The sequence below is a fragment of the Pipra filicauda genome, unplaced genomic scaffold, assembly GCF_003945595.2.
Source record: "Pipra filicauda isolate LSUMZ 115617 unplaced genomic scaffold, ASM394559v2 scaffold55_size4083901_pilon, whole genome shotgun sequence".
Classification (NCBI taxonomy): domain Eukaryota; kingdom Metazoa; phylum Chordata; class Aves; order Passeriformes; family Pipridae; genus Pipra; species Pipra filicauda.
In genome coordinates, this window is record NW_024104709.1 from 26,440 (window position 1) to 51,200 (window position 24,761).

Here is a 24,761-nt window from a genome sequence, read left to right on the forward strand (position 1 = left end):
TGAAAAAAGCTTTTAATAAAAAAATGGACACAACTGACACTTGGTCTTTTAAAATTACTTCTTCTAAAAAAGGAAATTAAAGATTTTTCTTTTACTAAAATTAAACAATGAGCCCTAGCAACAGGAATAATACTGGCCTTGATCCAAAACTCTCTGAAGTTAATGAAGAAACTTACATTGACTCCAATGGGCTTTGGGTCAGACCAGTTTTGAACTAAAGACAAAACATTAGCTTTGTTAGATAACTGTCCTTCATTTTCGTGAAAAAAGGGTCCTTGTTTCCTTAGTATTTCACACCTGCTGTTCACATAGAGCACACTGTTTTGTCTGTTTAATCTTCTTTGGGTGTGACAATTAGAATAAACACCTGAATGTCCATGTGTAGCATGTGTTAATATTATCCTGGAGAAAAAAGAATAGCAAATTTAATGCTTCCTTAGAGGTTTCTTTGCTATATAAAGCTATAATTTTCTTGCTCCAGGTAGGGGATTTTCCCCTCCCCAATTATGGGCAGAGATTCCCCTCTTAAAGGTCTTGTAGGATGAAGAAGTGTCTCCCTTCAACTGCCCCTTTTTCTCCCACATAACCTGAAACCCAAGCCCTTATTTGAGGAACCAAGATTTGCTTAGTCATTTAAACTATCCACCACAAATAGGATTCCTAAGAGTGATTTACTGCTCACAAATGTATCAGCAAAGTGCTTATTTACAGATACCAGATTTTTTTCATTAATAAGCCCAGTTGTTTAGGAAAGGTTTTCACAATATTTGTTCCTTTTACAGTGAGTGTGGCGCTGTGAGATGACAATTTCCTCCACATAAGCTGAGATCAAATTACCCCACCCAGATAAACTAACAGTAACTGTGACTCCAACAGCCAAAACAGCTTTTCTTCTCTAAGGGGAAAGCATCCATATTTTAAGTTTGTATTGCATCCCATCAGATAATATTAGATCTTATAATCTAGTGCGGTACTTACAATACCTATAAATCACTCAATCTGACATAAATGCAGAGAATATTCATTCTTTTCTTTGAGCAGGATGCAATCATGCCCTAATACTGCCTTAAAACCAGTGAGGAGTCATATCCAATAACTATCCCAATTATCTCTCAGTGCAATGTTTTCCACCTGCAAGGAATGATTATGTGTCAGTAACGATGATAAAGTCCTTAAAGAGATGTTGATGCCTCATGGAAAAATTTGAAAGACATATCGTTTAGTGAGACTTCTGCTTATAGACTGCATCATGTATATCTGAGGTATTTCTTTTCCCTATTTTTTATTACTAAGGACATATGCATAAAGAGATATTGTGTGTCAGGGAAATAATCATTATATAGCTAAAGTAAAAATTGGCAATCATGTGTGTTCTATTCTTGTTTTGACAGAGACTTCACAATGACCTTGGGGAAGTTTTGTAACTGTTCTGTACCCTACTGAAATGTGGAGACAATGCTTGTATGAGGTTGAGTATTAATTCATAACAAGATGTTCTGTACTGTTGGATGGAATGTGCCAGGAAAGAGTTAGAGCATGTTCTTACCATTTATACCACAAGTTGTAGTTCTCTTCCTATTAAGCCTAAATACAGAAATGAACCATCAGTCCATTACTGTTTTAGGTGCTGTAATAAAAGAAGTACTGAAAAAATTGCAATTTAAGTAGTAAAAATCAAGAAAAAAGGGACAGAAAAGATAGTGATATTGAGAGGAGCCAATCTTTGATAAAAGTTACAGAATTTTTTTAATATCAAAATATGGTCAAGAATCTGTATTTCATACCTTCTTTGTTACCTCTACATAGGCAGATAGAAATAGAGCTGTCCTAACCCCATTTAGGCTCCAACCTGCCAGAGCTGTTAGATCATTGCATTAGTTGGAGCTATGTGAATGTGGCTGGGTGGCTTTTAGACAAGGAGCTACCAGAGGAGCTTTGGTCTGTCTGTGCCCTCTGTGTGAATAACTTTAGGTCTCACAGCAAAAAAATGTTTACTAAACCACATCCCATCTGGCTGTGGGAGGTGCTGAATGTGCTTGCGTTGCAGAATTTAACTCTGATTTGCAGAGCTCACTAACATTCACTCAAAATCTGCTTTCCTAGCAGCATCATTTTGAGTGTGTTTTAATGAGCTGTGCCTCCTGCAAAACAAGTAAGGTACCAGAAACATAGTACTTTCAGTTCCCTCCCTCCCTTTTTTCCTCTCTCTCCTCTGGAAATCTTTGAAGAGACTCTCATCTTGTTATTAAAGGGTTTTCCAAACCACAGAATCCAAATTTCAGGGTTCTTTTCACCTGTTTCTATCTTTAAGCAACATGAGTGTCTTTATACCAAATATCAATTTTCATGGTGACCAAATGCTAATATCCACAAACAAAATTTTCAGAAGTCAGACTTACAGACAAAACCACCTGCAGCTCACAGTAACTTTAGCAGGATCTGCAGCGACTGCTATTTCTATACAGAAAATCACCTCTGTGCAGAGATCTGTGTTTGAGTTTGGAGGACCCACTGTAGGCAGCCAAGGGGAAAATCATGGTTCTTTGCAGGGTCCCTTCAGCTTGTTACCATGTGACTGACAGTCCGACAAGTGAACCACAAAGGTTTACATAACCACTTGAACTTTTAATTACACCCCTGTACTGAATTAGCTCCCACAATTTTTGAATTTATCTATCTCTTGTTTTAATTGATTGTGCTCCTTGATCGGGCTGTCATCACACAAAATGTATTGTTAAATGGTTTTAATAACTTCCTGCATGTGCAGCAAGCAGTATCTAGCATACGTTAAGGGACACATGTCAATCATAATTGACTTACTCTTAAATTTCATTGCTTTTGTGGGTTTAAATCAGATCCTTAATGATACTCAAAACCTTCTTTTGTGGTTACATTTTAGTGCTTTTTTGCTTAATCTTCAAGAACAATGTCCTTTCCTGGCGGGTGATACATCGAAACCGCAAGTGCCAGAGGGGAAAAAAACCTGCCACTGAAATGCGTGGAGATATGAATGACAGACTGTTCACTTAACTTATACATTCAAAAATATCTACGTTGTCCTTCCGAGAGTGAAATGGCTGCTTTGACATAATTGTGGTCTCTTATATGATGTTAATCCATAGTGTCGAAGCCATTATAATTCTAGTTCAGATGTGCATATTTTAAAAAAGAATTCTAAGAAAAAGTTATTTTACATACTCAGCCACTGACATTTTTATGTTAATGTTAGGTTTAATTTCTAAAAAAAATTAGGAATATGGCACTATAGGGAACTATTGGATTTAGTAAATCTGCTGGCTATAAAATTCCTTTTCAAAGAAGTAAACTTCTTTATAATCCAACTCTAGTAAACTAGTTATTTTCCAGAGGATGTTAGCATTCATGAAATGTATTGGATTTACAATTCTAGAACACCTGTTTGCTCAAAGAAAGCATTAATGTAAACAATAAAAAGATCTTCATACCGCTCTGCTAATATCTTGGCCTCAGTTTGCTGTAACTGTCTAGTTTCAATTTGCTCTTCATGTCCACTATCTGCTTAAACTCTCAGATGAAATTAATTGTTCTTTTCGTTATTTATGATCTTTATACCTGTTCATTAGGAGTTGTACGGAGTCATGATCAAATTTATGTTGTTCATTCTTTTAGAGCAACCAAGAACAAGAATCTGATTTCATCCACAGACAAGACATTTCCTGTCTATTAACCTGTATTTCCCTTTTCACAGTGTTATCTGTTTATTCTCAAAGCTTTCTTAACACTATGATGAAATGTAAATATCTAGCAACAATTTTAAAATAATGTAAAAATGTTAGAAGGACTATTTAGAGGGTTAGGAATAATATTTGAAGAAATTGATTCTTGTTCTTTTCTAGAGTCATCTTCCTGATACTATTGTGCCTAAATTTTTTGTCTCCTCTTAAAAACTGTTGAATATGTATAGCTCACTACAAATGTTATCACCAAGAAAAACAGAAATCTTCACACTTTACAGGGAAAGCACAAATCAACACTTTAAATTTGAATAAGCTATCACGGTAATGATAAAACTCCACAGAGGTTTTGAACTGAGAAGACTGTTAGGATTGCTTCAACTTCAATGAGCAGAGAAACTGAAAGCATCTTTCCAACAAATGCCAGAGGAAGGAGGTCCTACATCGATCTGGGAAGGCATTCAAAAGTTTGCCTAAGTATTTTGTGTAAGAAATTATATGATCAAGTTTGCATTACTCAGAATTATATTATTGAAGGAAATCAGACAAGCTATTAAACTTTAAAAATGGGAAGGATGCTTTAATTTTGCATTAACTTGGTCAGAATCTGAAAGACGCAATACATTAACATCTGATTGTGTAAATCAACAAAAGTGAAGTATGCTTTGTCCTACATTTGAATCAGCCTCAGAAATAGGGTGGAACAGTTGCCAACAATATTTATGTTATATGTATTGATATATACCAGAGAAGCTGCATGTGAGGCCCAGATGCACTAGGCAGTGCACAATCTAAATAAAAACAGGGACAACAGAAAGATGAAGTAAAAGAAGACAAGAAAGAAATGATGCTATATTGCTGTGAATTACAGTTTCAGCATACTAGCAAACTAATTTCTCCAGATCTTTTCATAGGACAAAAAAAATTTTTATGATGAACTGGTATGAGAGCAGACTTTCTGGGTGTTTGTGAAGGCTCTTTCCAAACTTGAGGGGAAGCATTCCAAAGCAAGGATGGCAATAAAGAGCCTTGAGAAGAATGAAGACATACCTTGTATTGCAGCAACAGAGAAGATGTTGCTGAAAAGATATATATTAAAAAAAATAGTATTTGGCTGAATCAGTTGTTTAGGATGGTCCATGTGTATAGACAAAAGATGATGTGTATAGAGAAGAGATCTTAGAAGTGCTACATAGGAGCTATAGGACATAGTATTGGGTTATCTAGAGAAAGGTACGACATGGATCTTTTCTATGGTACACTAGAAAAAAAATTATTGTATTTGGGATTAGAATGAAGAATCGATATTGATATAAAGCTAAATACAGAGCACATTAAAAGATAGAAAAGGGAGGCTGTTCTGGCTTGAGTCAAGCAGGCTGCTGTGCTGGGTGGCTTTGCTCTCTGCTTTCACCTTCAGGAGTGATACACTCCTCTCTTCTTGCACATTAGATAGGAGCCTGGCTACACTTCAGGCCAGTCTTTCTTTTTAGGTCAGTTCTTTTTAGTTAAATACTTTGGTAGCAACAGGCCAAGTTGCTGAGAATTGGATCCAATGCATATAGTATGTTTTGAGATTCCTATTGTAGAAAAAAACCCACAAAACACCCCAAAACGTTCCCAAACTGAGTAGTATGATAACCTTACCTCTAAAATACCTGCATATTGTGACCTTAGGCAAAGTGCTGAAATTTAGATTCCTCCATTTTTTATATGTCACATGTGACTTCAAATAAAATACACTTAATACATATTTAAGATATTAGAATCATAAACTCACCATGAAGTGGTGAAGAGTTTCAGTACCTTTGAAATATGGTGACTGACAGAATATAATCCAAATGCACATTTTACTCTGTGTGCTCTAATTGCTACTGTAAACTTATGGCATTAATGTATTGCTATGTGTGCAGTCATATAACTTACGCATGAAATTCTCATGTGTCTTCTGAAATCATAGAAGAAATTGTAAACTTATGATATATTTTAGTTTGAAGTGAAGCAGCACCTTTCAAAATCATAGGAAAACTGTGTGGTGTCTTTTAACTGACTCCCATTCTTATTTTTTTAAAATAAAGCAATATCACTAGTTCCTCAAGGAAGCTAACAATCCACTGTGTTGTAGAAAGAATGTCCTAAAGTCTGAGATGTTTCTGTCTGCTCGAAACTTGTACCACAGAATTTATGCTACTGCAGAAAAGCTTGTGTTTATGATAGATTGAAAAGAAAATAAATTTCTGGTGTCCAAAAGTGTGGCTGTGACCTGGAATCTCATCTCTCATCTTAAATCCAGTCCATTATAAGTCTGAGCTTCAAAACATGGAACATATCTTAGATTTAGATTCAGTTGGGATTTCTGGAAATTCAGATCTTAGAACATGGTCCCACCTGTTCCATTTGCTAGTTCTATAGGCTAAGTCAATCTTCTGGAGAATAGAGCATTGGTTATCACACAGGACAATACAGGGCCACTGCTTCCTTCAGAGATGCTATGTCCTTAAAAGATATAGATATATTTCTTTTCTCAATGGTTCTTTTAACTGCAACATTTATAGTTCAAAAGAAGGTAGAGTGGGTTTTTCTAGGTAATAAAACAATTTAATCAGTGCATTTGTATGAGCAGCATGTTTCTCAATCAATTAATCAGATGTAGGAAACGATAAAAAGGAAAGCAATGATCAAAGAGAGGCCAGTATGGCCAAAGAGAGACAGTATGAATTGTGAGCTGTAAACTGGCATCACTAGGACCACTCGTCCCTGGTTGTTTTATTTATTCATTGACTGCTTCTTTTATCAAATTTTCCAATGGCTTCTTTAGATTGAAGAAAAATTGACCATAGTTGTGCCTGTCATGCCTGTCTTAGAACTAGCTCACATCTGCGAGCTTTTCCTGGTTTATGCAGACTGAGTTAAATTACTTTTTTAATTGTATTTCAATGAGAACTTTTTTCTTTCAAGTCAGTGCTCAACGGTGATGGATGGAAGGATGTAGGGAAACATTGGCTTTTCTCAGGATATACTGTAGATGACCTTATGTCCTATGTCCTTGTTTCATTTGAAAAGAATAATTACTAATCAATAGTGAAGGGTTAGGTGACACAGTAGGTTAATTTACTAGCCTTTTGCCTCTGGAGAGCTGGATTCTCGCTTAGGTCACATGTAAAATAGGTTTGGTGGTTTCAGCCTTGTCCATTGTGAATGTCTGGCTATATCACAGAAAACAAGCTTGAATTTGATATGTGTTAGATGCCTGGCAGTTTCTGCTTGGGGAAATCTCAGGGCTTAAACTGTAGGGATCCAAGTGTGGGCTGAATGGGCACACGCTGACATCTGCAAGAAAAAATGCAGCACAGCATCACAGTCTGCCTGACCACAGGGGACCGGGCCCTCCATCAGAGTCAGGGGCATTAGTCCCACTGGAACCAGGTGCATCCAAACTTTTAAAGACCTGAGATTCTCTTTCTCTCTGTATCTGTTGGAGTCTTGCAGGGACTGCCTTTTGGGACGTGCCTTTAGAAGACCATTCTCTCAGTTGCCTTTTTCTCAAAATTAACCATCCAAGAAGCTGCTTTCAGTTTGTGCTTCAGAAAAGTTCATTACAAGAGTTTTATGAGTGGAAATACCTTATCTATTTATAAACTGGGAAAATAATATAGTTTCAACCAATTTTTAAAATTATTATATCTCTTTACTCAGCAGCTCCAGACCCTTTATTCTTTGAATGAGGGTCTTGACATTTTGCAGGAGTCTGGTCTGGTGGTGAGGTCATATAAACCCTTATATGATTATTAGTATCAAGCCTGAGTTAACCTTGATAGCCTGCTGAAACTTTATTTTGTTTTTAAAGTGTAACTTTGATCCCAGTCTTTAGCATAATTTGGATTTTTAATACTCATACTTGATCTGTCTGTGAAGTGTCTGACTTCACCACTGAGGAGGCAGAAGGGGAGCTAAGAGTAAGAGTCTGTGTTATTTTGCTGTGCTCAGAGTGCTCCTCTTCTTTTAGTGGTCTGTCCCATTGACTGCAGAAGGTGGAAGGGGAAAAGTGAACAAGATTAGAAACTGTGGGCAGAGAAGAGGTCTCTTGTTCAGCACTCACAGTTGCATCTAGACTTGAGTGGAACGGTAATTTGAGTATATAAAGAACTGTAGAATACATGATGTATTGATGTTTCATGTTGGGCGCAGAAAACTAATGGACAATTTGGACAATTTTGGTCTTACTCTCCTTTTTTTCTGCTATAAGATGGACTCTTAGTATGCATTCTTCCCTTCAGGATGTTGAAAAGATTGGTGCTTGAGAAGGATTTAGACATGACTGTGAGTAACTTAATGAGGAATTGGAAGGGATGAATAATTTTATAATCACCGCAGGTTTTAATAGTCATTAAATAAGTTCAAATAACCAATGAGGAAGATGAAATGAAAATTTGAATAATCACCCATTTAGAGACTGTGCCAGGAAGTCCCATGGGGAGGAAAGTGTATGAACATGTGAGTAAAGACAATCATAATACATATACAGAAGAGGAGAAAAAAGGTTGGATAGACAACCTTAATTCTGGCGTTTTCTAATCCCTCTAAGAGTAAGTGTGGTGTCCTTTTACATAGCTTTTTTTGTGTGTAGTAATGTAGGCATGATGCATAATAATTTTGACGTGGCTGATGAGCGGCTGCTGTGCCTGTGTGTCTAGGCTGAATTGCCAATTGCCATCTGAAACTTCTCCTCACAGGAACAGGCTGACTGTAGCATATAGTCAGTGATACTGCTATCACTCCTGTATCTACCCTGAAAGGCACTGGTGGAAGCTGTTTGCCTAGGCACAATGCCCTACTGGAACCTGTACACTGAATTAGTCTTTCCATGGGAAAGAGGATGCAACATGGAAAATAATTTCTTAAAGAGCTAAATGCCTCAGGCTTTATGGAAATGTTTCGAAGGGACTTCGAAACTTCCTTTGAAAGGGAATTCCTTGACACCATTTTGATTTGACCATACAGTTCATTTCTTAAGTTATGAAGACTTTAAAAAAAAAAACAAAACACATATTTCTAATTTGTATACTTATTAGGTTTTCCATGTCATGCATTTTAATTGTGAGTTCTAACTGACTGGTTTAATGATACTTTGCAAAGTAAACTCAACATGTAGGTCACAAGTTCAGAATGAATGAATCCCTGGATGTTTACCAAACACCAAAATTAAATTACATTCTTAATTGTTTTGCAAATACTTTGGCCTAACTAATTAAATAGGAATGACTTTCTGTGTTGCTATAGTGCAAGGAATATTAAAGTCTTTAGGACTTATTTCACATTAGCAAACTCAACTACTTTCATTGTACACTATATAGTCAACTAGCACTTCAAACGAAACAACTCTTGTATCCTCCCAAAACAGACAAACTAAATAACAAGTAATATGATACAGCTTCAGTTGTAAGAAATACCTCCTGAGGACAATTATTAGGCTGAGAATATTCAGTGTTACCAAATTTCCACCCACCTTCCCTGAGGCTCTTGTAGTCTTTCTAGAGTATTCTAATGTGTTCCTAGACTAGTAAAAATATGAATGAAGAAATGTTTTCTTTGTCTTGTTCTCTGATTCTTTACCAAATTAGTGGGATGTAGACCCTGAAATACACAGGTGGAAAGGTAATTCAAAAGTTTAGCTGTTTGCACTGGAACGGCTGAGATTTTATTGTGTCTTGATCTCTTCCAGACATGAACTTCAGCGTCATGTACTGTTTCCCTGTCTTTAAGAAATATGTTTCTCTCTCAAGGTTAACAATTTCTTTGCTCTGGGGCAATAAGGTCAGGGCTGTGAACAGGGATAGTCATGTAGGTGAGCCAGGCTATTCTGCAAAGGTTTCTGAAACCTTGGATTTGACTGTGTTCATCAGAGAGTGAGAGCAGCAAGAGCTGTGTATTCTCTGTGGTCGGTGATGCTGAGCAAGTGGACTTCTCAACTGTGTATACCGTTTTGGTAAAAGAAGAGTCTTTCATATTGTTGTGTCATGCTACAAAGGATTACAATAAGCCAAGGAATCGTGGAAGTTTGGGTTACACAGGCAGCTGTGGATGGAAAGAAAGTTTTAGCCAGATTAATTTTGGGATGTCTTAATCTTTTTTATATCCTCATATCTGTCATAAGCCTATGCATATCCAATGTATTTTTCTTGCAAGAGGATGATATAAAGACATCAAGGATTTTAAGGGTCCTTCTGTCTCCTCAAAGATTCATTTGTTCCTCCAGGAGATATCTTCATCCATTTGCTGTTTTCATCCAAGCCCTTGAAGTCAGTGCTGTTGGGGTCTAACATGACTGTTGTGAGCCATACAATGCACTGACAGTTTTAACCTCTTTTTGAAACAGGAGAATACTGTGAGATTGTTTGCATATTCTTTGCTACTGGGATAAACACAGCCTCTGTAGTTCAGGATAATACCCTTGAGTCCTGCCTGGGTCATTTGCAGACTTGTTCGGCAAAGCAAATTAAAAATGCAGATGATGAAGAAAAAATATATAGTGTTTTCCATTGTTCTCAGAGACAACAATTATTAACTGTTAGTCCTGAACAGCCATTGAGCCTATGCTGGAAAAAAAAATTGTGATCCTTTTCACCTCTCTGCTAGTGTTCAGGAGAAGTAGTCATGTGTAAAGCAGCTGATGACATCAACCATTAAAGTAGAAAATGGTTCTATAGATGTCTGAACCAGAAAAATACCAGTCTGCTAAAACTTCTCAAAAATGTTAATGGATTCTACACTAGTTAGTTAGTTTATATGCCAGAGAGTTTGCTGGCATGTTGATCCAGGAAGCTGGACCAACATATAGTGTTTTCTAGTTTATTTATATGTTTTTCTCTGTTTATAAGACCTAGTTGAACACTCACAGGAAACTATATAAAATTCTTAAATAATAAATTATCACAAAGGCCTAGCTAGTTATACAAACAAGTAAGCAAGCAAGCAACAGGTATATATATTCCAGGTATAAATTTCTGAATAAGAGGATTTTAAGGAACACGTTCAATGTCTGAAATTCCACCACAAATTTACATTTAGGAAGTTGTTTCTAGTAGTATAATTTTACCTTTACCTTAGAGTAGAACCGAATAATCTTCAAAATAATGTTGCCTTTCCAGAAAGGAAAAAAATTCCCCTAAAACCAAATGCGAACAACTACTGTCTTCCAAAATAAATTTTTCAAACTCTGCAAGAATAAGAGTTTTACTAAGGAATGAAGTATCTGTGCAGTCATGAATACATCAGATGTAATTGTGCTTGTAAGAATCTTTGTGCATGCTGCAATACTCTGACAAGTGCATATTCAACATGTTAAATCGGAATGTGCTGCAGAAAATGTTAACTCAAAGCTACCATTTTTGAAATTGTGTGTAAAATAATGGACTTCACTGTTACAAAATTCACTGAAGATCAGTGAAACTTATCTCTCAGAACACAGCAAAGAAAACAAACAAAAATGTAGACAAGACAGTGTTGAACTGGAAGTCCAGCTTAAGCATCTTCTGTATTTTGAAGGAAGGAAACTCAACCCTTTTTGGAGAAATGCTGCCTCTCAACTGACTTTACTTAGAAAATGAAGATGGGTTCATTTACTGGGTAGATTTCTTCTTATTGAAGAGAATGTATTTTCATGTTTGTATTAGTGATTTTGAATAATCACTTCCTGTTTCTACTAGCAGCTCTCAAAGTGATTTCTCAAGTGATAGCTAAATAAATCCTATATTTAGCCTTGCTGAGAATGTTCATTGTAAAAAGAACTTTGTGGTTTATTGGTGTCAGTTGGGAAAGGGTCACATTGCTCATTGTATCTCTATCATTTACCACAGCTCTTTCTTTTATTGTGCTAATTACTTGATGAGAAGTTACATTTTTTTTATGTGAAACAACACTTTCAGTGTTTTTTATCGTAAAAACCTTGTTTTTCACTCACCATAGAATGGCATGAACTTTTCTGTACAAAGCTCTTTTTCAGAAAGGCTGGGATCAAACATCCTGAAAAATATCTGTTGCTTTAAGTAAATGCACTATTATAAGAAATGTATGTCTGTTTTTGCATCAGATATCTTTTGAAACAGTTTTTGCCAGTGTTTTTGAGCAGTGCTTATTCTACTTCTGTCCAAAATGAAATGTCATATGACCCTGAATAGAGTTTATATTTAAAAGTTTATAACAAAAAAGATCTAACTTTCTTAATAAAGGCCACAAAAATTAGGTAGAGTTCTTCAAAGAGATACAAGAGGACCAATTATTTCAAAGTCCAGTCATATGAAAGGTGAGAAGCAAAACGGAGTCCTGACTTGAGTCTGACTGCCCTGTAATCTGCAACACCATAACAGATTGTCAACACTGAGAACTGGAATCACATTTGCAAATAACAACCTTTTTTCCCTAGGTACTCTTTATCTCTAAATTTCCCTTTTTGATAAAGTAAACATATACAGTACTTAGAAGTGAGCAATATTCAGTACTTAGGAATAAGTTTCTGATGTCTTTATTTGAGTAACCTTAGATTTCCAAGGCTTATACCAGAAGAAACTCAGAGGAATAATATTTTTAATGATTTTTTTCTTCCAAGGACAGAGTATTCCGTGAGGCATACAATGACAGGAATTACTATGCACAGCTTTTTGAGAAGGGTAGTGATTTAAAATACTAAAATGGCTAACCATTTTTAATAGTGTATTTTAATTGCAATAGCCTCTTTCTCTGAGCAGGCTCTACTAAGAGATAATTGACCTCTGTGTCTGTTAAGCACTCTCACATTTGGCTTGGGAAACATAATTCACATTACGACCAATTACCTTGTATAGCCTACAAAAAAACCTCTCAACTACTAGCATAGCGCTGACATTTCTTTCCCTTTCTGTCTTCCTTTCTTCTTTCCTTCCGGGCTATAATAGTTGGGCTGTCATATTTGTCAGGTGCCCTCTTTGTTCTCTTCCATCTATTCTTTACTGTAGAAATCCAAACATCAGAAAATAACGGACTCAGTTCCACCGTTTCAGTGCATAAAGCTAAACAATGATTTACAGTGACATAGAAAATAACTCTCTGTTAAATATTGCTTTTAGTTAGTTTTGTATATAAAGCCTTTCAAACTAGCTGCTGAACTGTATGTGATAAGGAAGTCTGATAAAAGAGATTCTGTGTTGCTTATTGCTATAGAATTGTCTGTTATTCTGCCAGGTACTTTTTTATAATGATTTAAGCAAAGCCATTCAATTACTCATTGTCCCTTGATTGTTTCTTTCAGATCTGCTATGCTGGCCATCATGTTGGCACCTGGGCAACTTACATAAATTAAAACAGTGTATTAAGAAAATATGACTCCTTTGGGAATAAAAGTGTCACTAACTAGACCTCTGCCTCTGTTACTAAAAATGGCCCAAAGGTCAACTGAAAATCAGGGTGATGAGTAGATCTGGTAGTCTTGCAGACTACCAGAGTCTGGTTCCCTACTGGACCCCCTTAACTGTTGGACCAGGATGACCATAAGCCAAGGAATGACAGCAAGAGATGATCTGACTGGCAAATGGGTCTCAGTCTAATACCAATAACTCATAATCAAAACCTTAAGCTGCTTTCCAGGCAGAGAAGTTGTACTTTCATGACCATTATAAACATGTTTGAAAAGCACCAGCTGGGTTCCTGTTGACAGTATCTTATCTAGGCTGACTCTAGTTACTCCTGTCCCCATCACTGCACTTGTCAAAACTGGGAAACCACAGAAACACCACAACTGGATAATTTTGGGTACTGAATTTTCTGGATGCCAAAAGACTTGTGACTCATAACTTCATTAAAAGACAGATTGCCAAAAACACTTAAATGAAGATAATCTGATTTACAAAGATGCATCTGACACTGAAGAACCAGTACTGCACACCAGGGACCTCTCAGCAACCTCAGTCAAAATCTCCAAAAGTAAAATACTTGTAATATTTCTTGAAAATAGTATCCTTCTTGAGCCAGATTTTTCTGTGACTTAACATCTCCTAAAAACTAGGAACTTAATTAGTAACTTGGAGTAGATGATAGGTTTTATGAAGCAATCTTCTATACTCTGGTCTGTCAGGTTAAAAGCATAAGGTGCAGTACTATTTTGTAGAGTAGAATTTCTGAAGTTCTTTCCAAGAATGCATTGATAATATTCTGTGACTGAATACACTTGCTAAGACTTTAATTTGCTTAATATCTGTGACAAGATAGTTAATAGAGGTTTGAATTTAAAAGGTGGTGTAATATATATTGTATATACTGTATTTATATTATACTAATCCCATGCTTCAGGGTTTACAGTGATTACTTTTGGGGGCTAGAAAGAATTTTTCCTTGTTTGATCCATAATGTGAGTTCTTTTTTCACCTGCCTCTGGGCAATGGAGGTAGAGATGTAAAAAGTATTTTTAGTGGCATTAAATTCATACATGTCTGATTCATATATGTTGCTCACAAACTCAGGATTAAACCAGTGACCAGATTTGGGGTCAGGAAGTGTTTTTCCTATGGCTAAGATTGACGACCTAAGTGGTATTTTTTAAACATTTTCCAGTACCATGGAACTTCACTTGCTTCCCAGCATTTTGTAGAAATTTTATTTGAAAAATCCCTTTCTTCTAGATACTAGAAAAAACCCTTTATCTCTTTACTTTGTGGCACATTGTGTACCTTACCTTTTTATGAAAGAACTCAAGTTTGTTGCAGGGTGTAAGACAGTTTTGGTAGTTGGCTGTATGTGCCATAGGCATGACCTAGGGTATAGATATTTTATGGAATAATATAGGTGATAGCCAAAAGGCATGTCTAATATGGTAGCCCATGACTGCAGTTCTGGACACACTGATGCATGTAAACCCTTCAATTCCTATTTTCTTGTGTTTTGAACACTCACATCAGAGGTGGACTGGAAATGATTTTGGTATTTGGCACCAAGTTTTCAGCTCCAATCTTTCCTTTAGTTTTGTAGAGAGAAAATCAGGCAGAGAATGGCAAGACAAGGGTAATGGGGATGGAAATCCAGTGGCTGGCTGCCTGTCTGCAGCAGTGGTTGGAACAGACAACGAGTGCAGCCTGTTGTATGGAAAGCAAATTGGCTGGAGAGTTATAGAAGGTTTTGTTTGTTTCTATTTCTGTTTTGCTTTGAAAAAAAATGGCCACAGTTGCTTCTAGGTTACACACAGTGCTTGCAGTCCCAAGCCTGATGCCTCATCTGTTTTTTCCTTTCTTCACCTAAAGCTAATAGTAGTGTAAGTGTGGGAAATTGTAGATATGTTTCTGATTTAAATAGAGAGTACAATGTGAACCTATTAGATTAATAGTTATAATGAAACCTGCATGCGTTTTTCTTGGCAGTCATTTCAATCACTTCATTGTAAGCAATCCAACTTTCCTGTGTTTCCTCAGTGAAGCATATTTCCAGAGAATTCAGTCTTTCCAAGTGCATTGTCAAGTGGTGATAAATTTTTATGAGCTTCAGCTAGTGGGTGACAGCCACCATGGATATCAGAAATTATAGGAGAGCACTTAATGTGTTCTAGTTCTCCTCTGGAGTACATCTGCTTCAAGTGTCAAATCATGACTGGAATCTTTACTTTTTTTCCCTTGGTTGTTGGAGTAATAACTAAAACTCTCTTCAGAAAACCCAAACAAGGTTTCATTAGAATAGTAGACATTTCATGCTAATATCATAAAATCCAGCAAAAGCTGGATTAGTCTGGTGTGATAGACCACTGCATCTTTGCTTACCTGTTCCTTGGTCAGGGCATAAGGCAGTGAAACAAGTTAGGAGGAGGCTTTAGCTGAACTAAACCATTCTTAAGCAAGTGTCTCTTGTGCTGAGCTGGGACATTTTACAAAGATTTTGCCTGTCATGATAGGATTGGCCTATCCACTGAGCCCAAAATTAATTTTGTCTCCCTTTAGACAACTGAGGTTTGTAACCTGGAAACAGAGAGGCTTGCTATACGTAGTGAAGGAAAAGGTTTTCAACACCTAAGAGATCAATATTTACTCTAATATGCTTTTAAATAAGAAAAAAATCGACACATTTCTAGGCTAATATAGCTATTGAGAGCAAGGGATGTGAGGAAAGCACAATATAATGACAGACTTTGGTTTAATTGTTTTGTTACATACTTAGCTATGAACTCGTAAGCTCCCCAAACAAAATTAGCTATCTTACAATGTTTTTCATCCTGAGAATTCAAAGTACTTTGTTGAAATGGTGAAATTAAAGCAGAGACAAAATGGCTTGGCTAAACATCATACAAGAGAGAGGCAAGTGTCATGGTCTATAGCCTAGTGGACCGTCTAAAAGATTGCATCATGTTAGAAGTCCCCAAAATACACTAGTAATAACTTTTGGAGCAGTAGCTCCATATTTTTGATATTGATATGCTTAAACATTCTGTATGGGTAATCCATCAGTAATGAGCTAATACAGGTAATGGGAGGAGGAGAAGGAGAGGGACAGGAATGCCTGGATAGAGTTTGCACAGAGGATGCTGTGGGACTCAGTCAACGGACATCCCTATGTTCTCAAAACAGAAAGGAAGCTCTTTCAATAAAGTTTAAACAAGGGCTACTGAGCTGGAAAGAAGGAAGAGGTTCTAGTGGAGCATGGCAAGGAGACGTAGAGAAGGGGTGATAAACAGAGATGGTGAACTGAAATGTATAATCAAGAATTAGGGGTGGAGTGGGGGGAAATGTGGTAGTTAGTTAATACTGGCAGAAGCAGTTTCTGTATATAAATATATTACTTATTTCTATGGAATAATTCACAGTACTATTAAAATAACTGCTGACACTTAAATATTTTGTCTTCCATGAAGTGAATTCTGTACCAGCTAAGGATTTTATCACATCCCTTGATATAATCCTTGCAGATCTGAGCACTGTTCACTTAATTTTTGACACATTTAGTTAGAGTATAATGAGCATGTAAAGAAAATAAAACATCATTATATGTAACACAGATGTACCAGATTTTATTTTTACATTCCTCTGAGTTATAGCACTTACATTACAGTACCATATGTAATCTCTGGCAGAGCTGAGGCATTCTACGGATATATAAGAAATGACAGGTACCCTATGACAAACAGCTTACTGCCTAGCACACTGAGTAAGCTGATGAAAGAAGGAAGGTACAGTATATGGGTGAACAGGCTGAGTGAGCTAGCGAGGGAGGTAACAAAAAATAGAAAATTAAATTTACATAGGCATGTAAGTCATCTAGGAACCTAACTCAGAAGTCAGTAGGTTTTAAAAATGGATTGTGCTTCATTGTTTTCCAGCATATCTTAGTTTATTGAACCCACACTATCTTCAAAATGAGATGTTGGTTCTCATACCAATCACCACTCTGGTCTATGGGGCACACCAAACGAGGTGTAAGAAGTTCTGGGATAGCATGGGAAGACATGGGAAAGAAAAAGTTCAGCTTTATGTCCATACATTACTTACATCGCTGTGTACCGAAACCCGCTATCTGCTAAATCAGTGGGTAGACTTATACCTTCAGTGTTGCAAAGCATATTTTAATAAAGTGTAAAGTAATATATGATGTTGCTTAAGTAACACAGACTGCTAGTTTGAATTACTTGAAATAGACTATCTCAGGTTCTTACTAGACTACTTATGTGTTTTGAACTTTCATTTACATTGCAAGAAAAGTCCAGAACATGACTTGCCAGGAAAAAAGCTCATTGTGCTTCTTCATAAAAGTGATAGCTGAGTCCACAGTAGTATGGAAACAATTAATTGAATGCGTAACACTACAGTGAAGGCACCGCAAGATCTTTGTACCTTGTGATTTTTAGAAGAGAGAGGCATTTGCTTCTGTAAGAGTACCACAGTGCAGGAGGTGACAGAATATTTCCTTTTTCAGGAGACTACACTCAATAATTTTTGTTCAGTTTACGAGGAATTCCACTTTGCATTGATTATGGTATTTCATTATTGTCCATTTACTGAAAGAATTTTATGATGATATAATCTTGGTGTATGACATATGCAACCAAAAACCATCAATGAATAATCACTAAATAAAGGCCATGAACACAGAAAAGGCATCAGTCAAATGATGCTATCTGTGCTATGATGTAGTGTGTTTGTATCAGCACCTACCTCTCCCTGAGGGGATTACTGAGGCTACCTTAAATTTTTTGCTTCACGATGCCTAAAACCAAGGAATTGCTTTGCCAGGTTTATATACACTTAAATAGAGTCACCGGTTCTAGAAGTGTAGGCATTTACTGCTGATGGAAAACCTCGAGGATTTATGTATTTTTTGGCATTTTTCCCACAGTGACAAATTGCCCTTTATTCAGTGATTCATTATTCCAGGTGATGAATTCTTGCCAAAATTTTCAAACTCAAGTAAATAAAACTAGATACCCAGAGAAAAGGTTCCTAAAGTGTTCTCATATAGTTCCTATTCCTGACAACAAATGAGATAAATTAAGGAGTGTTGCACATGTGAAGCAATTTTGGAAAGAATTTTATTAAGCCATTTAGATGACAGAATGTGGTTGCTTAAGTATGAAAATAATGCCTGCAGATTTTATCTGAAGAAACAAAATCCATAAAGATACACACAGGGAGGACAAGTGAATAAATTAAATGTTTTAATAAGCTGGAGAGTGATACAGCAAGGAAAAAAAAAGGAGGTAAGTGGTAAATGATTTATCATTTTCTAGGTAGCACATTTTTTTATGGTTCATTTCCTCCTCAATGTGAAATCTATAAAAAGAATCTTCAAGGAAGTTGAACAGAGTGGGGTTTCATTAACATATTACAATTACCCTGTGGCCATTTCTTGCTGTTAATCACAAGACCACAACAACTTCTAAAAATACAAAACCACAAAAGGGTAACTGTTATGAACAGATTTCTCCTCTCTCCACACAAAAATCTGGAGTTTAAGAAAAGAACCCAGACTGTTTATCGTAAGTAGGCTTTAATTTCTATCTACACTGTACTCTTCTCACTTCTATAGCCTCAGAATTTGTGACTGAACAGCACTGTTTGGGCAGCCTATTGCCTAGTTGAAGATGTCAGAAGCAATTACTTTCACAGATTTAAGATTTTATCATACAAACTGGACAACACAAGTGAGGCCATTTGTTAAGCATTTCATCATATCTTATCAATTGTCCAGAGTTTACATCTCCTCACAGATTAGATCTCACTTTGAATGTGAACAGCAAGTGGAGGAGAACCTTAACTAAATGAAGTTGTCTCTGGTTGGTGTTTGAATGGCTCTCTTGAAAACCGACTGCTTGCCTGAGGCAGGGAAGGCAAGAAGACAGGAGGTGGGACTTGTAATATTGAGCAGTGTTTAAAACATTCATGGTTCACACGCAGCTCCTTCAACAGGAAAGACTTCAAAGAAGAACAACAAAGCTGGTGAAGGGTCTGGAGCACAAGTCTTATGAGAAGTGGTGAGGGAGCTGAGGTTGTTTAGCCAGGAGAAAAGGAGGCTCAGGGGGAACCGTATTTCTCTCTACAACTACCTGAAAGGAGGTTGTAGCCACTTGAGGGACATTCTCTTCTTCCAGGTAACAAGTGATAAGACAAGAGGAAGTGACCACAGATTGCATCAAAAGAGGTTTAGATTGGATATTAGGAAAAGTTTCTTCCCTGACAGGGTTGTCAAGCATTAGAACAGGCTGCCCAGGCAAATAGTTGAGTTACTATCCCTGGAGGTATTTAAAAGATGTGCTTTTTTAAAATATTTTAAAATATGGTGCTTGGGAACATGGTTTAGTGGTGGACTTGGCAGTGCTGGGTTAATTGTTGGACTCTGATCTTAGAGGTCTTTTTCAAACAAAATAATTCTGTGTACTTGGGGTAAATTATGGTCAACTTTTCATGCAGAGAACTGCAATGGGCTTTTTTTCATATGTACATGTTGGGTAGTACTGTTTTCAGGTGTTTAGGTTATGGGATTGGGAGAAAAGCTGAAAAAGGAGAACTGGTCTCAACCATGTCTTCAACAGAAGCTGGTATTATTAGGATTTTAATATAGATGTGAAGATTGCTAAAAGGATTACTAAAAGATTGAGAAAACTTTACTCCTGCTATCTCATCCAATATCACTTCTTGTTTCCATACATGTCTCTAGAAAAGTCCCTGTGATTGTTTCAGCTATTATGGTGGCACTAGAACTAGTCCAGCAGCAGCTTATTTACCACGTTTAGCCCTCCATGTTCATTTCAGAGGGAATACCTAATAATCTCTATCAGGGCTAACAAGCTAATTATGTGTGAGCTAGTAAGTTAAAGTCAATGTTTTTCCTATAAACTGAAGCCATGTTTTGTAAGCTAATTTTCAGTAGTAACTCTTAACAGTGTATCATAATATTATTATAGAAACAAATTTTTTTACCATGAAATTATATTGTATTACAGGAATTGTACATATCTTAATATCTTTGAGCAGTAGGATGAAGTTATAGCCTATTAATATTTCTTCCAGCTTCTGTATTCAAAATTTCTATTTCTATATATAAGAATATTAATTTTCTTTTTTACCTTTAGCTCTGGAAAATTATAATTCATTAAAATATTAAAGCATTTGGTTAGCACCCCATTTTTAGCATGTATGTTTTCTTCCAGTTATAATACTATTTGTCCATTTTTGTCTGTCAGTAATATCACACGTTTAGATGTATTCAGAAGGCATCTTTTTCACACATTGTCGATCAACAGAGGGATTTTATAATATGTTTTTCTTTGTTAAGGTGGTTTATGAGTACAGATTTCAGCCTTAGACTGAAAGGAATGATTTGTAGGAACAGTGGATATAAATTTTTGATTTTTCTTGTTCTTGCTATTCTATTTTTGCTGAGGACCTAATCTTCATATTCCTGACTTAACCTGAAATAAGTTCTGTTTAAGTTTAGCTAACAAATCGGTGATTAAATATTAACTAGCAATCTCATTGCCTGAAAGCCTCTTACTTGGCACCCTAAGTATTGTTTTTTGTTAATTTTACTCTTACCTGATAAGTCTGACCCAATGTCATCATACTTAAGAAAGCACTGAAAGACCCAAAGCTAAAAGCGAGCCTCTGCTTGGACAAAAACATACTTATGCTAAAGCCATTTGTTTAAAAAACATTTAAACTTATGAGTTCAATCATAATAAACTGAAGTCCTTCAGAAAGTCATTGACATTCTCCACGGTTACACGAACAGTGTAAACTCTGATTCTGCAATCAGATATACTTCTGCTTAAAGGAACATTGGTTTTGAGCAGCATTTAAAGGGTGTCGGGCCTTTCTCAGATGCTTGCCAGTGGGTTTACTAGCCTTCCCCTCCAGAAGTAAATTATGATATCATGTCAGAAAATACATGTAATTTAGCCATTTGATAGTGTCCCCTAGAATTCACTCTATCTATCCCTTCTCAATATCTCTTTGTCCATTTTAAAAGTGAAAACATTAATCTCATCACCTCAAATCTTGCTATTTTTTTGCTATAGAAGTTCCACTTTTATAGATCCTTTTTTTCCCCAGACTGTCCTTGAGCTAGGACTGAGGAATCAGTGCTGGGGTATGGGGAGATGGCCTCTATCCAGACAAAAGGATGGAGGTGCCTTCTGGCATATATACAGGTTAACTGAAGGTAATTTATTCTTTTCCCCCAAATATGTTATTGATTTAACCTCCGATAATCTTTCAGTGTTTGGTTTTTTGTTTGTTTGTGTTTTTGTTTTTGGGTTTTGTTTGTTTGTTTTTGTTTTTGTTTTGTTTTGTTGTTGTTTTGGTTTGTTTTTTTTTTTTTTGTTTTTCAAGTTATCAGAAGTACTAGTAGCAAGAGTTAACATGAAAGAGGAAGAAAGAAAAAAGAAAAGACTGGCTCTTGCTACTGGGAATGGATGAGACTGCCACTCAAGACAGGATAGCAGGGCAGACACCTGGAAGCACAACCCTGACTCTGCACATATTGGAGAACGTTCCAGGGCCATGGCCAGAGAGGAAATGCTAGTGCTTAGCTAATAGGTCCTGTCCATGTAAACCTTTTCTGTAAATGTTCCTACACAGACCACATTGCTTCAGTTTGTCTGAGCTATATTAGATTTAATGGATTTCTTTGTTGCTTTTAGTGTATGGTGTCATGTGAAGCAACACTTTAGGTATAAATGGTTAGAAGGAAAGGTAACACTCAGCACTACTGTACTTGACAGAATATTAGCAGAATATAAAACAGGTCCTCATGGGGGGTTTCGACCACACCAACATCTGTTGGAGAGACAACATGGCAGGGCAAAAGCAATCCCGGAGGTTCCTTGAGTGGCTCAATGACAACTTCCGTACACGAGTTGTTGAGGAGCCAACAAGAAGAGGTGCTGCACTGGACCTTTTACTCACCAACAGGGAGGAGCGGGTAAGGAATGTAGTGCTCCAAGGCAGCCTTGGCTGCAGTGACCATGAGATGATGGAATTTGAGATCCTCAGGGCAGTGAGAAAGACACACAGCAAGCTCACTGCCCTGGACTTCAGGAGAGCAGACTTAGGCCTCTTCAAGGACCTACTCAGTAGAGTTCCATGGGATAGAGCCCTGAAGGGCAGAGGGGACCATGAATGCTGGCTGATATACAAGGATCTTCTCCAAGCTCAAGAGCGCTGGATCCTATCAAGGGGGAAACTGGGCAAAAATACCAAGAGTCCTCCATGGATGAGCAAGTAGCTGCTGAGCAAACTCAGAGTTAAAAAAAAAGCTTTCTGGAAGTGGAAACAAGGACAGGTGACCTGGGAGGAATACAGAGGAATTGTACAGGAACCTATAGACAAGATTAGGGAAGGCAAGGCCCAGTTAGAACTGAGTCTGGCCAGGGATATTAAGTGTAACAGGAAGGACTTCTATAGATATGTTGCAAGCAAGAGAAAGAGTAGGGATAATGTGGGCCCTCTCCAGAAGGAAATGGGAGACCTGGCTACCCTGGACCAGGAAGGCTGAGGTTATCAATGACTTCTATGCCTCAGTCTTCAATGGCAAGTGCTCTGTCCAGGCCATCCAAATCAAGAAAGGCAAATGCAGGGACTGGGAAAATGAAGACCCTAAACCCACTGTAGGAGAAGATCAGGTTCAAGACCATCTAGGGAACCTCAATGTGCACAAGTCCCTGGGACCTAAGGAAATTGGGAACTGAGGGAGGTGGCAGATGAAGTTGCTAAACCGCTATCCATTAATTTTGAAAAATTGCAGCAGTCAGGTGAAGTCCGTAATGACTGGAAAAATGGAAATATTACCCCCATTTTTAAAAAGGGGAGAGCAGAAGACTCGGAGAACTACAGAGGAGTTAGACACATGGAAAACAAGGAGGTGATTGGTAACAACCAACATGACTTTACAAAGGACAAATCATGCCTGACAACTTTGGTGACCTTCTATGCTGGGACTACAACACTGGTGAATAGGGACAGAGCATCTGTCTACCTGGTCTTATGCAAAGCATTTGGCACTGTCCCAAATGACATCCTTGTCCCCAGCCCTGGCAGTGTTCAATGCCAGGCCCTTGAACAACCTGATCAAGTGGGAGGTGTCCCTGCCCATGGAAGGGAGGGCTAGGACCAACTGATCTAAGGTCCATTCCAACCCCTTAATATTCTATGATTCTATGTATGTACAAGTTTATTTGCTAGGCAAAAGCACAAACAGAATTCCTGCCTGAAGTTGTCATGCTAAATCCATCTTTTTGCTTTTTCTGATGTTTTCTCTCATACCTAACATATACCAGAAGGAACCACCCATGGGTGGTTCACTGAGGCTTCTCTAAAGGCGGAAATTACTCATCATCATCCACCCTAAAGAATTCTTTTTCTATTCTCCCTATTAGATTTGCATAGAGCTGCAGAGCTAACAACTTTGAGTGCAAAGAATAAGAAAAAATAATTCCCTTTCCTTCAGCAAAACAACTTAATTTAATTTGACCAGCCACAGGGGGGAAAAAAAAAACCCAACCCAAAGAAATAATCCCTTCAAGAAAAACATCACTCTCTGCCAACTGCGTTTTCCAAAGTGTCACAGACCAAAAACTAAAGTTAAGGCTGCCTTCTCAGTCATATAATGGCAAAGCAGGTTGCAAATGGGTCATCCAGTGTAAGGAACAGCTTTTCCTCTCACTAGCCCACACTGCTGCACAACAAATGTGCAATATTTAAATGACAAATGAAATATTTAAATGGAAAACTAGATAAGGCATACCTCTTGTTATGATTACATTTTGACCTTTTCTGAGTTGCATAACATTAGAGTAATTGTATAATCGGTCTCATTTCTTCTGTACTCTCCCTTGAAAGTACCCAACCATCAGTGATTCTCACCCTCTTGTAGGCAAAAGCTACTTTAAACCACCCCCTATCATCTTTATTGCCTTCTCTCACTCTCAACTGGTTCATGTCCTTATTGGATATAATACAACTTCCTCCCCTTTAGCAAACTGATGCTACTTAAATTGACTTTTTCTGAGCGCTATGAATACAACATGCAACATTCACGAAACATTTGAAAAATTTGCATAACCAAACCTTTTAAAAATGATTCCTGACTGGCGGGTTAAATTCTTCAGACTAACTTTCTCTTTCTATAGCTGCTCCATTTCCTTCAATAATTGCATTTTTTGACAAGTTATGATATAATGACTATCCGCATATATCATGATTTGAATCAGTGGTTAATCAAGTTGTGTGTAATGAAACAACAATTTTTTTTGTTTGCTTCCTATAATGCTATTTGCTTTGAATTCTATACCTTTAATATTTGTGCTCTAGCTTGACCATGGCTCTGTTATAATTATTTCAGATATTTAGTAAGCCATTTGAGAGATGGGCTGTTACCAACAGAAATATTGTCAAGGACACTTCTAAAGCAAATAACCAAACAGGACTTCTTAGATGCTTTGATGTCTTTTGTTTTTCAAACATTTGCACTGACATATTTTCCTATATAATTATCACAATCACAAACGAGATCTGATCAAAGCATTCTGCTGCTTATGAAGGTTGAAACTTT

The 24,761-nt window shown here is 37.1% G+C and overlaps 1 long non-coding RNA gene across 1 annotated transcript; it reads left to right on the top strand.

The window, feature by feature from the left end:
* Nucleotides 1-446: 446 nt before the first annotated feature.
* On the top strand, nucleotides 447-3,190 carry LOC114004001. The gene is made up of 3 exons (XR_005565851.1): nucleotides 447-1,262; nucleotides 1,392-1,468; nucleotides 2,900-3,190. It is a non-coding gene; the product is annotated as an uncharacterized LOC114004001 (long non-coding RNA).
* Nucleotides 3,191-24,761: the final 21,571 nt, after the last annotated feature.